Source organism: Ambystoma mexicanum, chromosome 9 (genome assembly GCF_040938575.1).
Source record: "Ambystoma mexicanum isolate Mex_15411 chromosome 9, UKY_AmexF1_1, whole genome shotgun sequence".
Classification (NCBI taxonomy): Eukaryota; Metazoa; Chordata; class Amphibia; order Caudata; family Ambystomatidae; genus Ambystoma; species Ambystoma mexicanum.
In genome coordinates this window covers 292,193,961-292,209,044 of record NC_090931.1, presented here as the reverse complement: position 1 = coordinate 292,209,044, position 15,084 = coordinate 292,193,961, and the positions used below count along the sequence as shown (strand labels likewise).

Genomic DNA, 15,084 nt, shown 5'->3' with positions numbered 1-15,084 from the left:
TAGCCAAACCTACCGCGGACACAGCACACCACGAAGGAGGCTGCCGCAGGTAAGAACGTGCACTGCATTAGAGCAGCTTTTTCGTTCTCGGTTTTTAAACTAGATCGCTATTAATCAGCCATCCAGTCCCACTCTCACCATATGGGTACGCTGGGGCTCTCATACTGAAACACTAATAGCAGTTTGCACGCCACGAACCGGCACCTACTAGTTACAGGCTGCCAGCACCAGTGCATGACTATCAAAATGGCTGCACGCCAAGAGATGCAGCCATTCACCTTTGCTCATCAGTTGTTTTGAACAACGCAAGGATGATAGAATCCTCTTATTTTCACAGCTGAATCATCTGGATACCAGACCCAATGCAAACAGGATCAAGCAACCAAAGGCGCACGGAAGGCACCTTTAGAGAAGAACTCTTCATATCTTCTCAGTACCTGCGACACTGATACCAATGGCTCAGGTAGGACATTTCATAGCACACACCCCAGGCCTTAGAACCCTGATAAGAGACACCTTGTACTGATTTTATTTTTTTATTCGTAGATGTCCCACTCAAGGGAAACACCAGTGACACCACTCAGTCCACTTCCACAGTCCTGAAGACGGCATTAGAATACCATAACAACCTCTTTCATGCCAGAAACACCACAAGTGTCGACTAGACAGATGTTTTGGTTATAGAAACCACATTCTAAGTCACAAACTGTACTAACCCCCACAGTAAGAAAAACAACTGCAAATTGCTATTATATGAATATTTAATATGATATAATTTGTACCAATTCCCATACAAGATGGGGTCACAATGAACTATGTATGTATAATGACCTCATTAGGTCCTTTTTATGTTACACTAGATAATAACATTTGTTGAATGTGCAAATGTATAATGTGGTGCTCTTTAATTGATGACAAGATCAAATGTCATGATCAGTAATTGTGTGCTATAAACACTACCGGCAAGTGCCAGACAGGTGGAGTAGCCTATGTTCCTTTGTTCTATAAATTGTGATATACCCTCATGACACAGGCCCCCCATATTAAAAAAAAAGGACCCTTACCCCCTTATATATTGTAAACATCATTTAGATAAAGACATATTTAGCTTATTATTGTTAGCAATTAAACATCTCCTCCAAAAAGTGTGTACCTGTTATGTCATCTGACAAATGTGCATAAGTGCGCAACTACTACATATATAAATTACCCATCCTACTACAAATTGTTAACACATGTTGGGCGGACTCTGAGATGTCTGTGTCAGTGGACTTAACCTACAACCCCTTTCTGGCTTACCCAATCTCAACCCCCCCCCCCCACCAACCTCCAATATACGTAGTTGAGTCAATCGTAGAAGCATAACAAATCTCCTCAGGCTGGGCCAGGGGTTTTCATCAGATATGTTTGAGGAGTTAGGTAGGGGTTAGGTGAGGGGTTTGAAATAACAGCCTTTCTGAAAGCTACCTTCTCTCTGAGTTCCTTGCTGCAGTTCAAATCGAATGGTAACCAACAAATGAGTCTACCATGTGGAAAAAAGGAATTGAAAAACACCAGGATAAACCCAAACATGAGCATTTCTCTAAATGGCCCACAAAGCTGAGCTCTAACCCTACACCAGCTGGTACAGACAAGAAATATCGAGTCAATGCACTCACAAAGAGAATTGCCCATCACATGAATTTACAAACACCAATTACCCCTTTTCTAGGAAGTAGAATCTGTATAAACACTAGTACACCGATCAAAGAGGCTATTGCAGCAGACTGTACATAAGTATTCCAAATTAACTAATCAAATAAGTTGAATTAGTCCAAAAGACACTGCAGAGCGGACAGAGTCGCTGTCTGGGCCGTCACGCTGTGAGCAGACGTCTGTTTTCCCATTCTACTGTTTTGGAGGTGGAGCTGAAAGCACAACACCCCCATAATGCCACAGAGTGGAGTGGATCAGAGTGGCAGTCTGGGCAGTCATGCTGTGAGCAGAAGTCCGTTTTCCCATTCTGCTCTTTTGGAGGTGGAGCTGAAAGCACAACATCCCTATAACGCTGCAGAGCGGATCAGAGTGGCAGTCTGGGCAGTCATGCTGTGAGCAGAGGTCTGTTTTCTCATTCTACTGTTTTGGAGGTGGAGCTGAAAGCACAACATCCCCGTAATGCCACAGAGCGGAGCGGATCAGAGTGGTAGTCTGGGCAGTCATGCTGTGAGCAGAGGTCTCTTTTCCCATTCTACAGTTTTGGAGGTGGAGCTGAAAGCCCTACATCCCTGTAACACTGTGGATAAGGGTGGCAGTCTGGGCAGTCACACTGTGCGCAGAGGTCTGTTTACCGACTCTACATTTTGGAGGTGGCGCTGAAAGCACAACATTCCTGTAACGCCACAGAGTGGATCAGAAGGGCAGGCTGGGCAGTCACACTGTAAACAGAGGTCAGTTTTTCCATTCCCCTGTTTTGGAGGTGGAGCTGAAAATACAACATACCCGTAACGCTGCAGAGCAGAGTGCATCAGAGTGGCGGTCTGGGCAATCACGCTGTGAGCAGAGGTCTGTTTTCCCATTCTACTGTTTTGGAGGTGGCGCTGAAAGTCAACTATCCCCATAATGCAGCGGAGCAGAGTGGATCAGAGTGGCAGTCTGGGCAGTCACGCTGTGAGCAGAGGTCTGTTTTCCCATTCTACTGTTTTGTAGATGGAGCTGTAAGCACAACATCCCTGTAACGCCACAGAGCAGATCAGAGTGGCAGGCTGTGCAGTCACACTGTAAGCAGAGGTCTGTTTTTCCATTCCACTGTTTTGGAGGTGGAGCTGAAAGCACAACATACCTGTAACGCCGCGGAGCAGAGTGGATCAGATTGGCAGTCTGGGCAGTCACGCTGTGAGCAGAGGTCTGTTTTCCCATTCTACTGTTTTGTAGGTGGAGCTGTAAACACAACATCCCTGTAATACTGCAGAGGGGATCCGAGTGGTGGCCTGGGCAGTCACGCTATGGGCAGAGGTCTGTTTTCCAAATCTACTGTTTTGGAGGTGGAGCTGAAAGCACAACATCTCTGTAACGCCACAGCGCGGATCAGAGTGGCAGTCATGCTGTGAGCAGAGGTCTGTTTTCCAATTCTACTGTTTTGGAGGTGGAGCTGAAAGCACATCATCCCTATGACGCTGCAGATCAGAGTGGCACCCTGGGCAGTTCGGGCGGGCGGAACGGAAAAGCGGCTACTGCAGTCCAATTAACTGGTAAGATCACAGCGCTAAACTGTCATAATCAATCCTGAAACTACCACCATACTATAAACTTGCAAAAAGTGCACGGAATAGTGGGTGCACAATTATCATGATACGGGCCATAGGAAAATGTATAGCTAACCCCCGCTGCCCCAAATGCTGATAGGGAGGGAAGGAAGAGGGGCTAGACAACAACATTACAATCAGGGAGAACCCTGACCCGACAGACTACGGGAAGTGTGGGAAAGCCCTCCCCAATGCAAAAATACAGGCTGGAAGGGCAGAGCGCTTCAACACATAAACATAAGTCGACATGGAGCACTAGCGTTCTACGATCCAGAGCCCCCAAGTTGACTGCAACAAACAAAGTGGACAATAACTCAGTCAAGAATCCACGTGCCTCTGAAATTACAGGCTATTTTCAGCCCATAAGCAACAAACAAACATCAGTTCAAGCTACAAATACGGTTGAGCGAGATGACATCATTTCACTGACACCCTCTACATCCATAGACAAAGAAAATAATAAAACATTGCTGAAACTATGTATACATTTATAACCAAGGGCACCTGATACCCACCAACAGGAGGGGTGTATGCAAGGGAGTACGGCAAGGGCAAATCTCTCCTCAACCCCTGACTTTGAAGGACTAGCTTTATCCTCATCTGACGATTCCTTCTCAAGTGAGTTCGCAAACCTTACTAGCGATATGACTGTGATCAATAGAGAGGAACAACACTTGAGCATTACTAAATGGTTGGCATTAACAGAAACTTTTGACGCAGTGCATGCCACGTGCAATCTCTTTTTGCAAGAACAAAGAGATCTGAAGTTAATTTTGGCACGAGTAGTGGATATCATTCTAGCTATTAGCCAGGGAGTGGACCCATTAACACAAAGCAATGACCAGCAAAGTCATGATATATCTCTATGCGATTATGGCACACCTTCCTTTTCCACTGGCTCGCTTTAAGATAATCCCTACATGGAAGCAGAAGTTAGTGTGATAGTGGACCAGAATCCCTTAGACTGGCAGTGAAAGAGACCTCTGAAGGACTAATCATAAGGGATCCAAAAAGGGAGTGAAGAAAAACAAAAAGAGTAAGATGAGAGCAAACAGCCAGTCATTGACTGCTTTAGAAAATAAAGATCTACAGTGCATAGAGGAAACAGATTGCTATATACTAACACAAGGAAAGAAGGGTGGTCGGTCAAAAGGCCGAAAAAAAAAATCTCGAATAACAAAAATCTCGAAAAAAAGGCCGAAAAAAAATATCGAATTTTTTTTTTTATATATATATATATATATATATATATATATATATATATATATGTATTTTTTGGGTCAGGTAAGTAAAAAAAAGGGTTAAAATAAAAAAGGGGGTTTGGGGGGAACCCCCCATTTCGAAAAAAAACGTCATAAAAAAAATTCGATATTTTTTTTTCGGATTTTTTTTTTTCTCGAGATTTATAAGTTCGGTATTATGACTATAAACCGGAAAGAAGAGCAAAGGAAAATGGATCCCTATTAAGGGAAAAAATAAACAAAAACTAAGCGAATGGTATAAACCAGGAGGGCCAGAAAAGACATTTGATCATACGAGGAATGAAAGGGCTAAGTAATCAATTGGGGATCTGCTGGCGGCCCCAACATCTATAAAAGGGACACATCCCACTAGGGGACTGCCTGACAACAAAATAAATGAAGACCCGATACAAGATGCCATAGCCACATGTAAAAACGCTATTGGAGCAACTTTACCATCTGCGACCCAACAGGAACGTGAGAACACAAGTACAATATGGTATTCAAGAATAGGAGTTTAGGGGAAAAGGACGACCCGCGGGAGGCATTGCTCCTTACAGAATTTGTAACTTCTAATAGCAGCCCTTTCATATGTTGCTCTAATTTACTTCAATTGATGCACCTGAATCCTGATCTGAGAGCAATCACGCTGAGTGACATCAAAAAAGTGGAACTTTCAAGAATGGGAAGCAGCTCAAATTGGGCAATTCTAACTTTTATATCACCTATCATTGTAGAGACCTTGTCTGATTACTCTGAATGTTTTGCACAAATGGGACTCCAGATGCAGGTGAACACAGAGACAAGGAGGTTGGGAAGAGAATACTAATGACTGCCAGGGAAGGTTGGCAGAGAGTATTTTCAATTGACTGAAGGAAGTTGAGGATAAGGGGCTGAAATTCCTATACTGGAAGAACAGGGGTTTCAACTCCTTCATGACGAATCCCGAAGGCCAAAAAGTCATGAGTGCTGCAGATATCTCTGTATTACAAGAAACATGGGCGCCCCAAGGGCTATTGATAAGTAACTTTTCTCTCCTGACTCAACCGGCAAAAAAAGGTCGCCCATTTGGGGGCTTGTGTATAGGAGCGAGAGTGCAGTTTGAGATCACACCTTATGAGTTCCACCCATTCAGAATATCTCATGGCAGCTTTGATCAGCAGATTTCCCACAACAAACAGCAAGACACTGATTATAACACTATATGATCACGCAGAGAATTGTATCACCTCGGAGCTGCTTGAAAAAGTAGATAAGATACTTAAATCATGGAGCAGAAAGAAGAAGGGGGAGAAAGAGCTGAGATAGGAGATGTGCTCCTCTGGAAGAAATGGAGCTCTGTGCTGGAGGAGGTGGCAAGACATCCAGGGTAACGAGTTCCTATGCTGAGAGACAGACGATGTTAATGGAAAAAGGAAAGCGATGGCACTTAGTTCCTTTGAAGTGCACCTTATAGAGCCTCGCGATGAATTTTATATCTGGAGCTGCACCACATGGAGGGCTAGAGGGCAATCCTCATGCCTAGATGGGATCCTCATGTCTACTAACATTGGGGCACAGAGCTCTGAATATGAGATCAAATTTCATGACCTAAGTGACCATGCTACACTCTCAGTCGCAATAGAACACCAGAGGATGGGGAATAAGAAGCCCTTGACGGCCTTAGCCACAGGGAATTTACAGGGAAACAGAATCCAACGGACAGCTACAAAAATGGCCTTGGCAAATAAAATTCTGCTCGAAGCAACTGAGTGGGGCTTGCCACAAAATAGTGATCACTCACACTTACTACCTATGGTAGTGCAGAAAATCATTGATACAGTTAAAATGGATAAAAGAACCCACTACATGCCAGATATCAATGGCAAGGACTACAATGCGACCGTGCAAAAATTAAAATAGGAGCATAGAAGAGTGTGCAGGTTGATACATAGAGAGAAATTCCTAGTGTATGAGGACAAAATCATGGCCCTGAAAAAGTTGAGAATTAAATATAAAGCAAACATCAGACAAAATAAATTCTACAAAAACTCAAATTACTGGAAAATGATTTACAGGTTAATAGGGGCAAAGGACTCAAAATCATTCTGGCAACTTTATCGCAACCACATAGCAAAGAAAAAAACGTAAGAACTGATTAATATTCCTGACGAAACCTGGAGAACTGGTTAATATTCCTGACGAAAACTGGATCCGACACATCAAAGCGAATTACCAAAAAGAGCTTGAGAAGCTGGAACAAAACAATAGTACAAAAGTGAGAAGAGGAACGGGCTGCCTGGACTTTGATGTAGATGACATCCAACAGATAACATCGAGATCCAAAACCTCTAGAGCACCAGACCCCGATAATATGCACAACATCATAATAAAAAAGAGCCTCTGATGCGGTCAAACATTTTCTTTAATGCATTCAAAATCATAAAGAAAAGTGGGATGATTCCGGAGAGTTGGAAATCCTCCCTCTCATAGCGGTACATAAGAAGGGAGACCGAGATGACCCAAGGAACTACAGGATGTTGGCAATGTTGGGCGCCAGCAGTACAATATTCTCCAATCTATTGTTAAGAGAACTGAACAGGTGGGTCAAGAGCAAGGGAATCCTGAATATTGTTGTTATTGTTATTTTGCATTTATATAGCGCCTTATATACCATTGGTATGGTCTGAAGGCGCTGGCAGGTTGAACGCCCTTGGGCACCGAAGTTCAGATCAGTAGAGAGAGTAGAGAGAGTCAAAATGTACGTGTGAGCAACGGGTATGTGTGCAGCTCGTGCGGTATCCGTGTAATGGCTGCATTCTAGCGGTAGGTGTGATGGTTGAGAGGTCAGGAGTATATGTTCGTTCTGGCAAGGTTTATCCAGACCGGATGTGGCTGCGTTAGGCCTGAGGAGAACGCCTGGCTGGGGGTGTGTAACCAGCAGTGATTACTTAGAATGATGTGGAGTGAGCGGCTAATGTTGGTATGGGAACAGATATACCGAATGGTGTCATAGTATCTCTGTGTTCTAGTTGAGTGGTGATGTAAGGAGAGAGTAAGCGTGGTGGTGAACCAAATAGGCTTTTGACGAGTAGTACAGTACATTGAATATGGATGGTAAAATTGATCCTAGCAGAGATTATGAAAACCATAGGAGCCAGAGTATACGTGGCGTTCGTGGACTACTCAGGGGCCTTTGATTGTGTCATTAGAAATCGACTTTGGGTGACACTGGAGGCCTGGTGGTAGACCCCTTCTTATTGTACTTCATCAGAGAACTATATATGGACACAGATGTAGTGGTGAGAACTTCTCAGGAGGGGACTATGACATAACAGATTGATACGAGTTTAGGCTTAAAACAAGGCTGTGTTCTAACTCCAACTTTTTATAATTTGTATGTGAGCGATATGTGCAAATACTTTAAGGAATGCTTGAATTTTCCACCTAAGTTAGCGGGCGAACCTGTTCCCTATTTGTGTTATGTAGATGACACAATCCTCATGGACCAGACTCCAATAAGGCTTCAGAGGGCTTTGAATTGTTTGGAAAAACATGCAAACATTGATAGGTTAAAGATTAATCAAAGCAAATCTAAAACCATGATTTAGGGAGGCAAACAAAAAAAATCTATTGGTTCCTGGGTGGAATCAAATTGGAAGTGGTAGAATCTTGCATTTATTTAGGTAGCCCAATACTTGCAACACCCAATACGCACACATACTGGGAGCCAGTCCAGTCGAACATTATGGGTAGGTGGCAAACCATCAAAAGCTACGTCTCAAAAAATGTGTGGTGGCAGTGTGGAAGCACTGCGTGAAGCATACGTGAAAAGCGTGATAACGGCAATAATGTATGCTTTAGAAACCCTGCTGCAACAGCATATACAATGGCTAGATCAACAGGAGGGAAAACTCCTACGGTCGATACTAGGAGTCCCACATGCAGTGCCGGTTGAGGCCTTGCGCTTGGAATTAGGATTAACTTCTCTATTAATGTGCTAGAAAATAACTACAACTTCATTATATATTATCTCCACGTATAAAAGGGAAGGAGGCCAAACGCTAAAAGACTCCTTGCTGGAACACACTAACTGGCTAACAAATAGAACAGATAAAACCAGGAGAAACTAGGTTCATGGAGAATTAAATACCACTGCATTGGGCCATATATGCAGGCTGAATATTGAGCTGCCCACCAAGGGGGAAATGGAGTAATTCAAAGCGAAGCTTGGAACAAAATCAATGTTCCATGACAAGGTTGAAAATGTAGACCAACTCAACACAAAACAATGATATTTGGAATACACAATACAGGAGTTCCCTCTCAATGAACCCCATTCCTACTTGGTGAAATGGACAAGCATGAAATTACGTAGATTTGTTACAAACATGCGATTGAACATATTGCCTGTCACAGAATATTCGGGAGCTTGGGGGGGGACGGGGCATTCCATGGAAAAATGTAGGTGCAGATTATGCACCAAGCAGGTAGAGACGGCACATCATGTCCTGTTGGGATGTGAAGCTCTTGACATGGAATATGGGAAAAGCTACGATCATTATGTGGCAGAAAGACGCAGCTATAACTTGGACCAATTTTGGCCCGAGATATATAAGGCCAATTCTCTAGTAATAACTGCGGCTGCATACTGCATATTCCCAACAAGACAGGTCCGCCTAAAACAAACAGCCTTATCCGTGTCAGAGGAAGTTAAGATTTCTCCCTCTTGCCCTTGTCTTTGTCCTGTTATGAGTGGATTTTAGGTATTGTTTTACTTGGTATTAGATTTTATTATTGAAGTTCACAGTGTTTTCTGTGGATGTATTTCTATAAATGATGATTTTATACACGGTGTCACTTGTATAAATTATATGTTGCTCTTTTTTCTGTTTCCATTTAAAAATTGTATTGATGTGCAAAAGACACAATGTGTTTGTCATAAGCACCTAATAAAAAATGTTTACTAAATAAATAAACACAAAATACAAATGAAAATACTCTGCCACTTCCAGAAAAGGTAGTGGAAAAAGGCACCCAATTACCGAGCGAAGCCCTTTTCTCACTGCCAGTCATCAAGCACACTGAGATCCTGAAAGAAGATGGCAATGGAACTCTGCACACAACAAAACTACTCAAAATTCAAAAGGTAGCTGAAAAAAGAACGATGAAAACAGGTTTTCCCAAATGGTTGATAGGAAGCCGGCTGAAAACACAAGATCAAGAACTGTGCCTAGAACCACTGCCATACAAAGAAATGGGATATCAAAACTGTTGTAAATGCTTGCTGCATTTCCCTTTCCTCATGGTTCTGTGTGATTTATGTGCCCATGGAGTGATTGTGCTTCGCCCATGTATAAATCAAATTACATAAATACAATCTCTTTATTGGGTGCATTAGGGTTTCCTCCGGCCCTTTCTGAACCGGTTCTATGATGATCCCCCCCAGGCCGTTTTCACCAAAGCCCGGTTGCCCCTGGCTGGTTTCAGTGCTGCAGGGAATCATTATTCCCCTTGTGAGCCTTCCACCTGGGTCTCTTGCAATGCCGAGGAGCTCCCCTCCTCCTCTTCCCCCATGTCCTGTAGCGGATTGAGTGGGGGAACCCCACCCCCCCGACTCTCTACCAGACCCCCTTGCCAAAACATTATTTTATACACACACACACACACATAAATAAATACATGCTCGCATACACATAGACTTTCCCACCCCCATCCCCTCTACGGCCCCCGCTTCCTCATCAGTTACCACGTGCGCAGTGGTGTTCACCAACAAGCCGCCGTTCCGTTAAAGAGGCCTGTCGCGGAAACAGTTTCTAAGTATGTGGGCAGTTCGTCTTAACCAAGCGTGAGAAATTTCAAGTTGCAAGCTACTAGCCATGCCACAAAAAAATGTCACTTGCTCCCTGGCACGGATGGAAGTTCTCTGCATGCACACAGCACACCCTTTCCTACTCGCCAAGAGAGAATTATCACTCACCAAAGGCTAGATGCAAGTACACATTTTTGGGGCCTGCTTAAATCAATCACAAGCAAATTGAAATGATTGCTACCGACAGGAAAACATTTAAATCTCTTATTACAAAACTCAACGAACTGTGATGAGGAGGACCCTGGTTCCACCTCAAACTGGAAGAGGGTTCGGAGTGCACCCTCAAATAGGAATCTGCCTTTGTCACATTCCACGTTGGATGAAGATACACTTTGTAAATGGTCATAAATCTTAGCGTTTGACCTCTGAACCATAGGGTCATAATGCTCTTCATTTTCAATGGCTGGACTCGTCGTCCTCCACCAAATCTACTCAAATCACCCACAGTTTAGGAATTCAAGTTCCCAAAAACCTCACTTGTGTCTTGCAGATAAACTGTATTACAAACAAAGAGACATTTCAGGTCCTCAAGTTCCTAAGAAGGGTCCCCACCCTCTTACATCACTCTCCGGGAATTGCTTTAGTCCTAGCTGTAGTACCATAGTGCCTAGATGACTGTCATAGCCTATACAAGGGCTCCTGAAATTGGTAAGTAAATTTGAAATCATGCTACCCAAGTCTCCTTCGGCCTCCTATCACTACAACCATATTACATCAGGTCTGATGTCACTGCAGTGGTTCCCAACCAACAAACACCTTAAAACATTGTGCCTCATCCATAAGCACGCAGGATGGAGACAGCTGTACATATCCAAAATCTTCCAACCCTACTTGCCATCCAGAAGCCAGTGATCATGCAACAGAACGTCGTTCCCATCTTTCTGCCTAAATAGATATTGTATGGTGAACGAGCCCACCATGCACAGGGATCAACCCTCCGGAACAGCCTCCCTTCCCACCAAAAACTGTTAAATGATTGTTGGCTGGTATACGAACTGGAACCTTCCCTATAGTTGCTCAACAGTATTGTACCAGTCGGACGGCAAAGGAGAGCTCTCCTTCCCATCTCTTGAAAGGCAGCCCAGTGGCTATCCCAGTCCCAAAGCTACAACCCTGTAGGCGCACCAAAAATGAGGGAGCGTTGGTAAAGCTCGCCCAGCCTACTGTGGTGGCACTGTCTTCTTCCTCTACCAACATAGTGACCCACGAGTAAAATGCACATAATGTAACAGATGAAAGCCCAGCTGTAGAGGAGGTCCCAAATAAAGCCTGCACCCCAGTCGCCCATTTTGAAGTACCAGGAACGTTCACACCAAGATATGTGATGTATGATGAGCAAATAAATCAGCAGAGAGCCGCAGTAGGGCTCTGCCCAGTACCTATTAAGAGAGCAATAAATAGGTTGCTATTGAAGTACCGATACCAAGAAAACCATGGTCAGTAAGGTAGCCATTAAGGAAACCTTACCAGCAAATGAGACGAAATGAAGATTGCCTAAGTACAGTCCCGGAAGAAACCAAAACGGTCTTAATGGAAGACGAATGGTGACGTCACAAGGACCCGGACTAACTTACAAATAGAAGAAATGATGAGCCGAGAATGACACAGAGACAAAACGCCATGAATAAGGATATTATGAGCCTAGAAGGGGAGAATGATTTTGAAATACAAAGAAGCTTAAGCTGTAAACAGCACGAAGATTTTCAACCAGCTAACACCTGTACATATGCTTGGTACCGGAAGAAAGCTAAGAAAACAATGCAGCTTGCTATGCTAAGTAGAAGAATAGTGCAGTAAGCGCCATTATAAATAATCTACCTCAAAACGAAGCACAGTATTATAAGTGCGATTCCACTTTGCACGAAAAGCAGAATCAACCCAAGTTACTAAAGGCCGCATGAGCAGAGATTCATATTCTAGCAAAACGAGAAGAGACGCCGGAATTGAAACTCGGCAGATGCAACTCGTGCCAGGAGAGCCAAGGTCATACCAATAGAAGGAACGAACAGTAGCTACATATAATTGAAACTTAAGAACAGAATATCCTGTCTCTGAAAGGTCGAGATAAGGAGGCGTACGCAGGTGGCACGCTGAATAAGAATCAAATACACAAACTGAGAGAAACTAGACAAATTCACGGTGTGGGAAGCACGTGACCAGCCGAGCGAAGAGAAGCACGGACTCACACTTATGCTTGGCATCCGCCTAGGAAGAGATATCAGAACTTTTCCAGACAGAAGATGTAGTTTTGAAGCCAACCACAGTAAAATAATTGACACATAGTTGCTGAAGTGATGATTGATTGTAACCTTAATTGGAGGAAGGCAGGCTAACTAGAGGGCACCCTGCACCTGGTTGACCATTCTACATGCTGCTAAGCAAAGTGGAAATGTATGCATGGGGTTGGTGCCAACCCAATCACAATGGACCAAATAATCTAGGGTCCTATAGTTAGTAGAACCAATGGAACGTCGTACTTTTAGTGACGTCTACAGTAGTTATTTTTGAAGGAAGGGCTTAGACGCCCACCTGACATTGTTTACCAAATCCCCTCGCTCCGTTACCATATACAGATATAGTACCTACATTAAAGTTACCTTTTCCTAACCAATAGAATTGCATATTAACTTTTGAGTGTTATACGTCAATTATGACGAGTTTTCAGTATAAATGCTATGATTTTTATGAAGTTCATCGGAGTTGAAGAGAAAAGGACGATCATCACTGGTGATTGCCATGACTCCCCGTTTTTTGTACTTGTCATTAAACGGACTCCCTTTGCCAAACCATTGAGTTGTCCTTATTGATTGGTGTTGGAGTAATAAATCTGCACCCCCATCCATCTCAAGAGTGCAGCTATCTCGTCTTAAAGTACTTCGGAGCAAACCTTGGCTCTATGGGCCGGCCGGGGGTCTCCGGAGTACACAGCGTTGGCAGATGGAAGTCCCGGGTAACTTGGGAGTATTCTGGCCACCTTACTTTATTATGGGATGAATGTAAGACCGCTTTTTAGGACAGCACAAGTCCTAACCATATCGACCTTGGCATTAACTAAAACACAAGGCCCTCTGTCATTTTATCTGCAGTGAATATAAACCTGCCCATCAGCCCCGCTTCGTGTCCCTGGTGGCAGGGGTGGCAACGCCTGTACGGTTCAGCTGAGGAGCCGGGCCAGGCACCACCTGAGCAGGTCTGAGGCGCGCTTGGGGCGGCTTAAGAATCTCTCTCTCTCTCTCCTGCAGAAGAGTGCAGGCCGAGTGGCTTCAAGCAACCCCCTTCTATGCCTACATACACTGGCAGCCCGGTTCCCCACAAACGCTTAGAAGCAGTTCCAGGTTGCAAAGTGTGATTTGCAACCTGACTGAAAAATGCACAAGACCCATATCACAAACTATGGACCTGTCCCCGCCCTCCATCCCCCTAAATCCTTTGTACGGTTTCTAACCGAAAAGCAATAGCTTTTAAACAAATTCGATTATCTGTTACTAGCTCGCCTTGCGCGATGCCCAACTCCTGCCCTGCCGTTCTCTATTTCAGAATATGATTAATACATTATAATAAGCTATGTTACTGCTCAGCCACTCCAAGTGGAATGACAGGGTTATCCGCAGCGCATTCTAGCTGTTCATTCTGTGAACTCGCAATGACAAAACGCTCAGCCACTGCCAGTCAGATGAGTCCTTCACACACAACCGGTCATATAATACGATCGCGCATTTCACCACTCTCTGAAGGATGAAAGGCTGTCAGTCCTGACAGGATGCAAACACGTTAGCCACAAAATATACACGGAACTCTGCAGCAAGTGAGTGCATTCCTGGGTTACACCTTCCAACCTAAGTTCCCCACTCAGGGTCCGTGATCGCTTTAAATTAATTATTTGAAATATATACAAACATATTGCTAGCGCACAAGACATACTAAATTGCCTATTGCACACTTTAAAAGATGTTCTGTAAATCAACAACACCTGTTTTATTCGCCTGAGGATGAAAACTCAGACCTATCAGAACTCTGCAGCAGGCACATTAACCCACCGGTGTGCCTTACTCCAAACACTGTTTAAGCAATGCGCAGATATTCTCTTACCACGGCAACGCTGTCAAACGGAGAGTTGGGTCTCCGTTTTTCAGCAGTGTCTTGTCATTTTCAATGTGGGCTGATGGTTAATTCTCTTACCTCAAAGGTGTGAGGAAGGGCGTGGAACTAAACTGATGGTGGTAGGTGCTAAGGTAGGGGAGGGGTATTTGTCCTCGACTGTAGCTGGACCCTCCTCCCTCCAGTGTTTTCTCGGGCGACACGCAGTTACCACAGAGACGGTGCTCACAGCTCAGTCCGCGGGCTCAGCCTGCCTGGCTGCGTCCAGGAGGAGCGGGGAGAGGCGTGGCCAATGAGGGGCGGCGCGCGGCAAAACCAGGGCTGGATTCCCCCCACACATACTGGGACTACACATCAACACCACCGGCACCGTTCTGAGGCTTGTCGCATCGAATACTAAATTGTTGGTGTTTTGCATTCAAACAGCAAACACAGCCAGGTGGACGGCACGCAATGTCCGCCACAAGTTCAGAGTGATCCTAGTTCTCAACTGGCGCCACGTTAGGGGATTTTAGAATCTCCAGTACAGTTTTTATCCTTTACATTCAGGCAGTTGTGGTTTTGTAGTTTCCACTGTAACTGCAGGAACGACAAGTCCCAGATTGAGCTACAC

The 15,084-nt window shown here is 44.3% G+C and overlaps 1 protein-coding gene across 1 annotated transcript in view; it reads right to left on the bottom strand.

Annotated features, from left to right (window-relative positions):
• The window catches only part of DUSP14 (dual specificity phosphatase 14), a 223,323-nt gene extending 208,579 nt beyond the window's left edge, over positions 1-14,744 (bottom strand). The window contains exon 1 of the mRNA XM_069614670.1: positions 14,553-14,744. The gene's annotated coding sequence lies outside the window, so the exon portion shown is untranslated. The remainder of the gene's footprint in view (positions 1-14,552) is intronic.
• Positions 14,745-15,084: the final 340 nt, after the last annotated feature.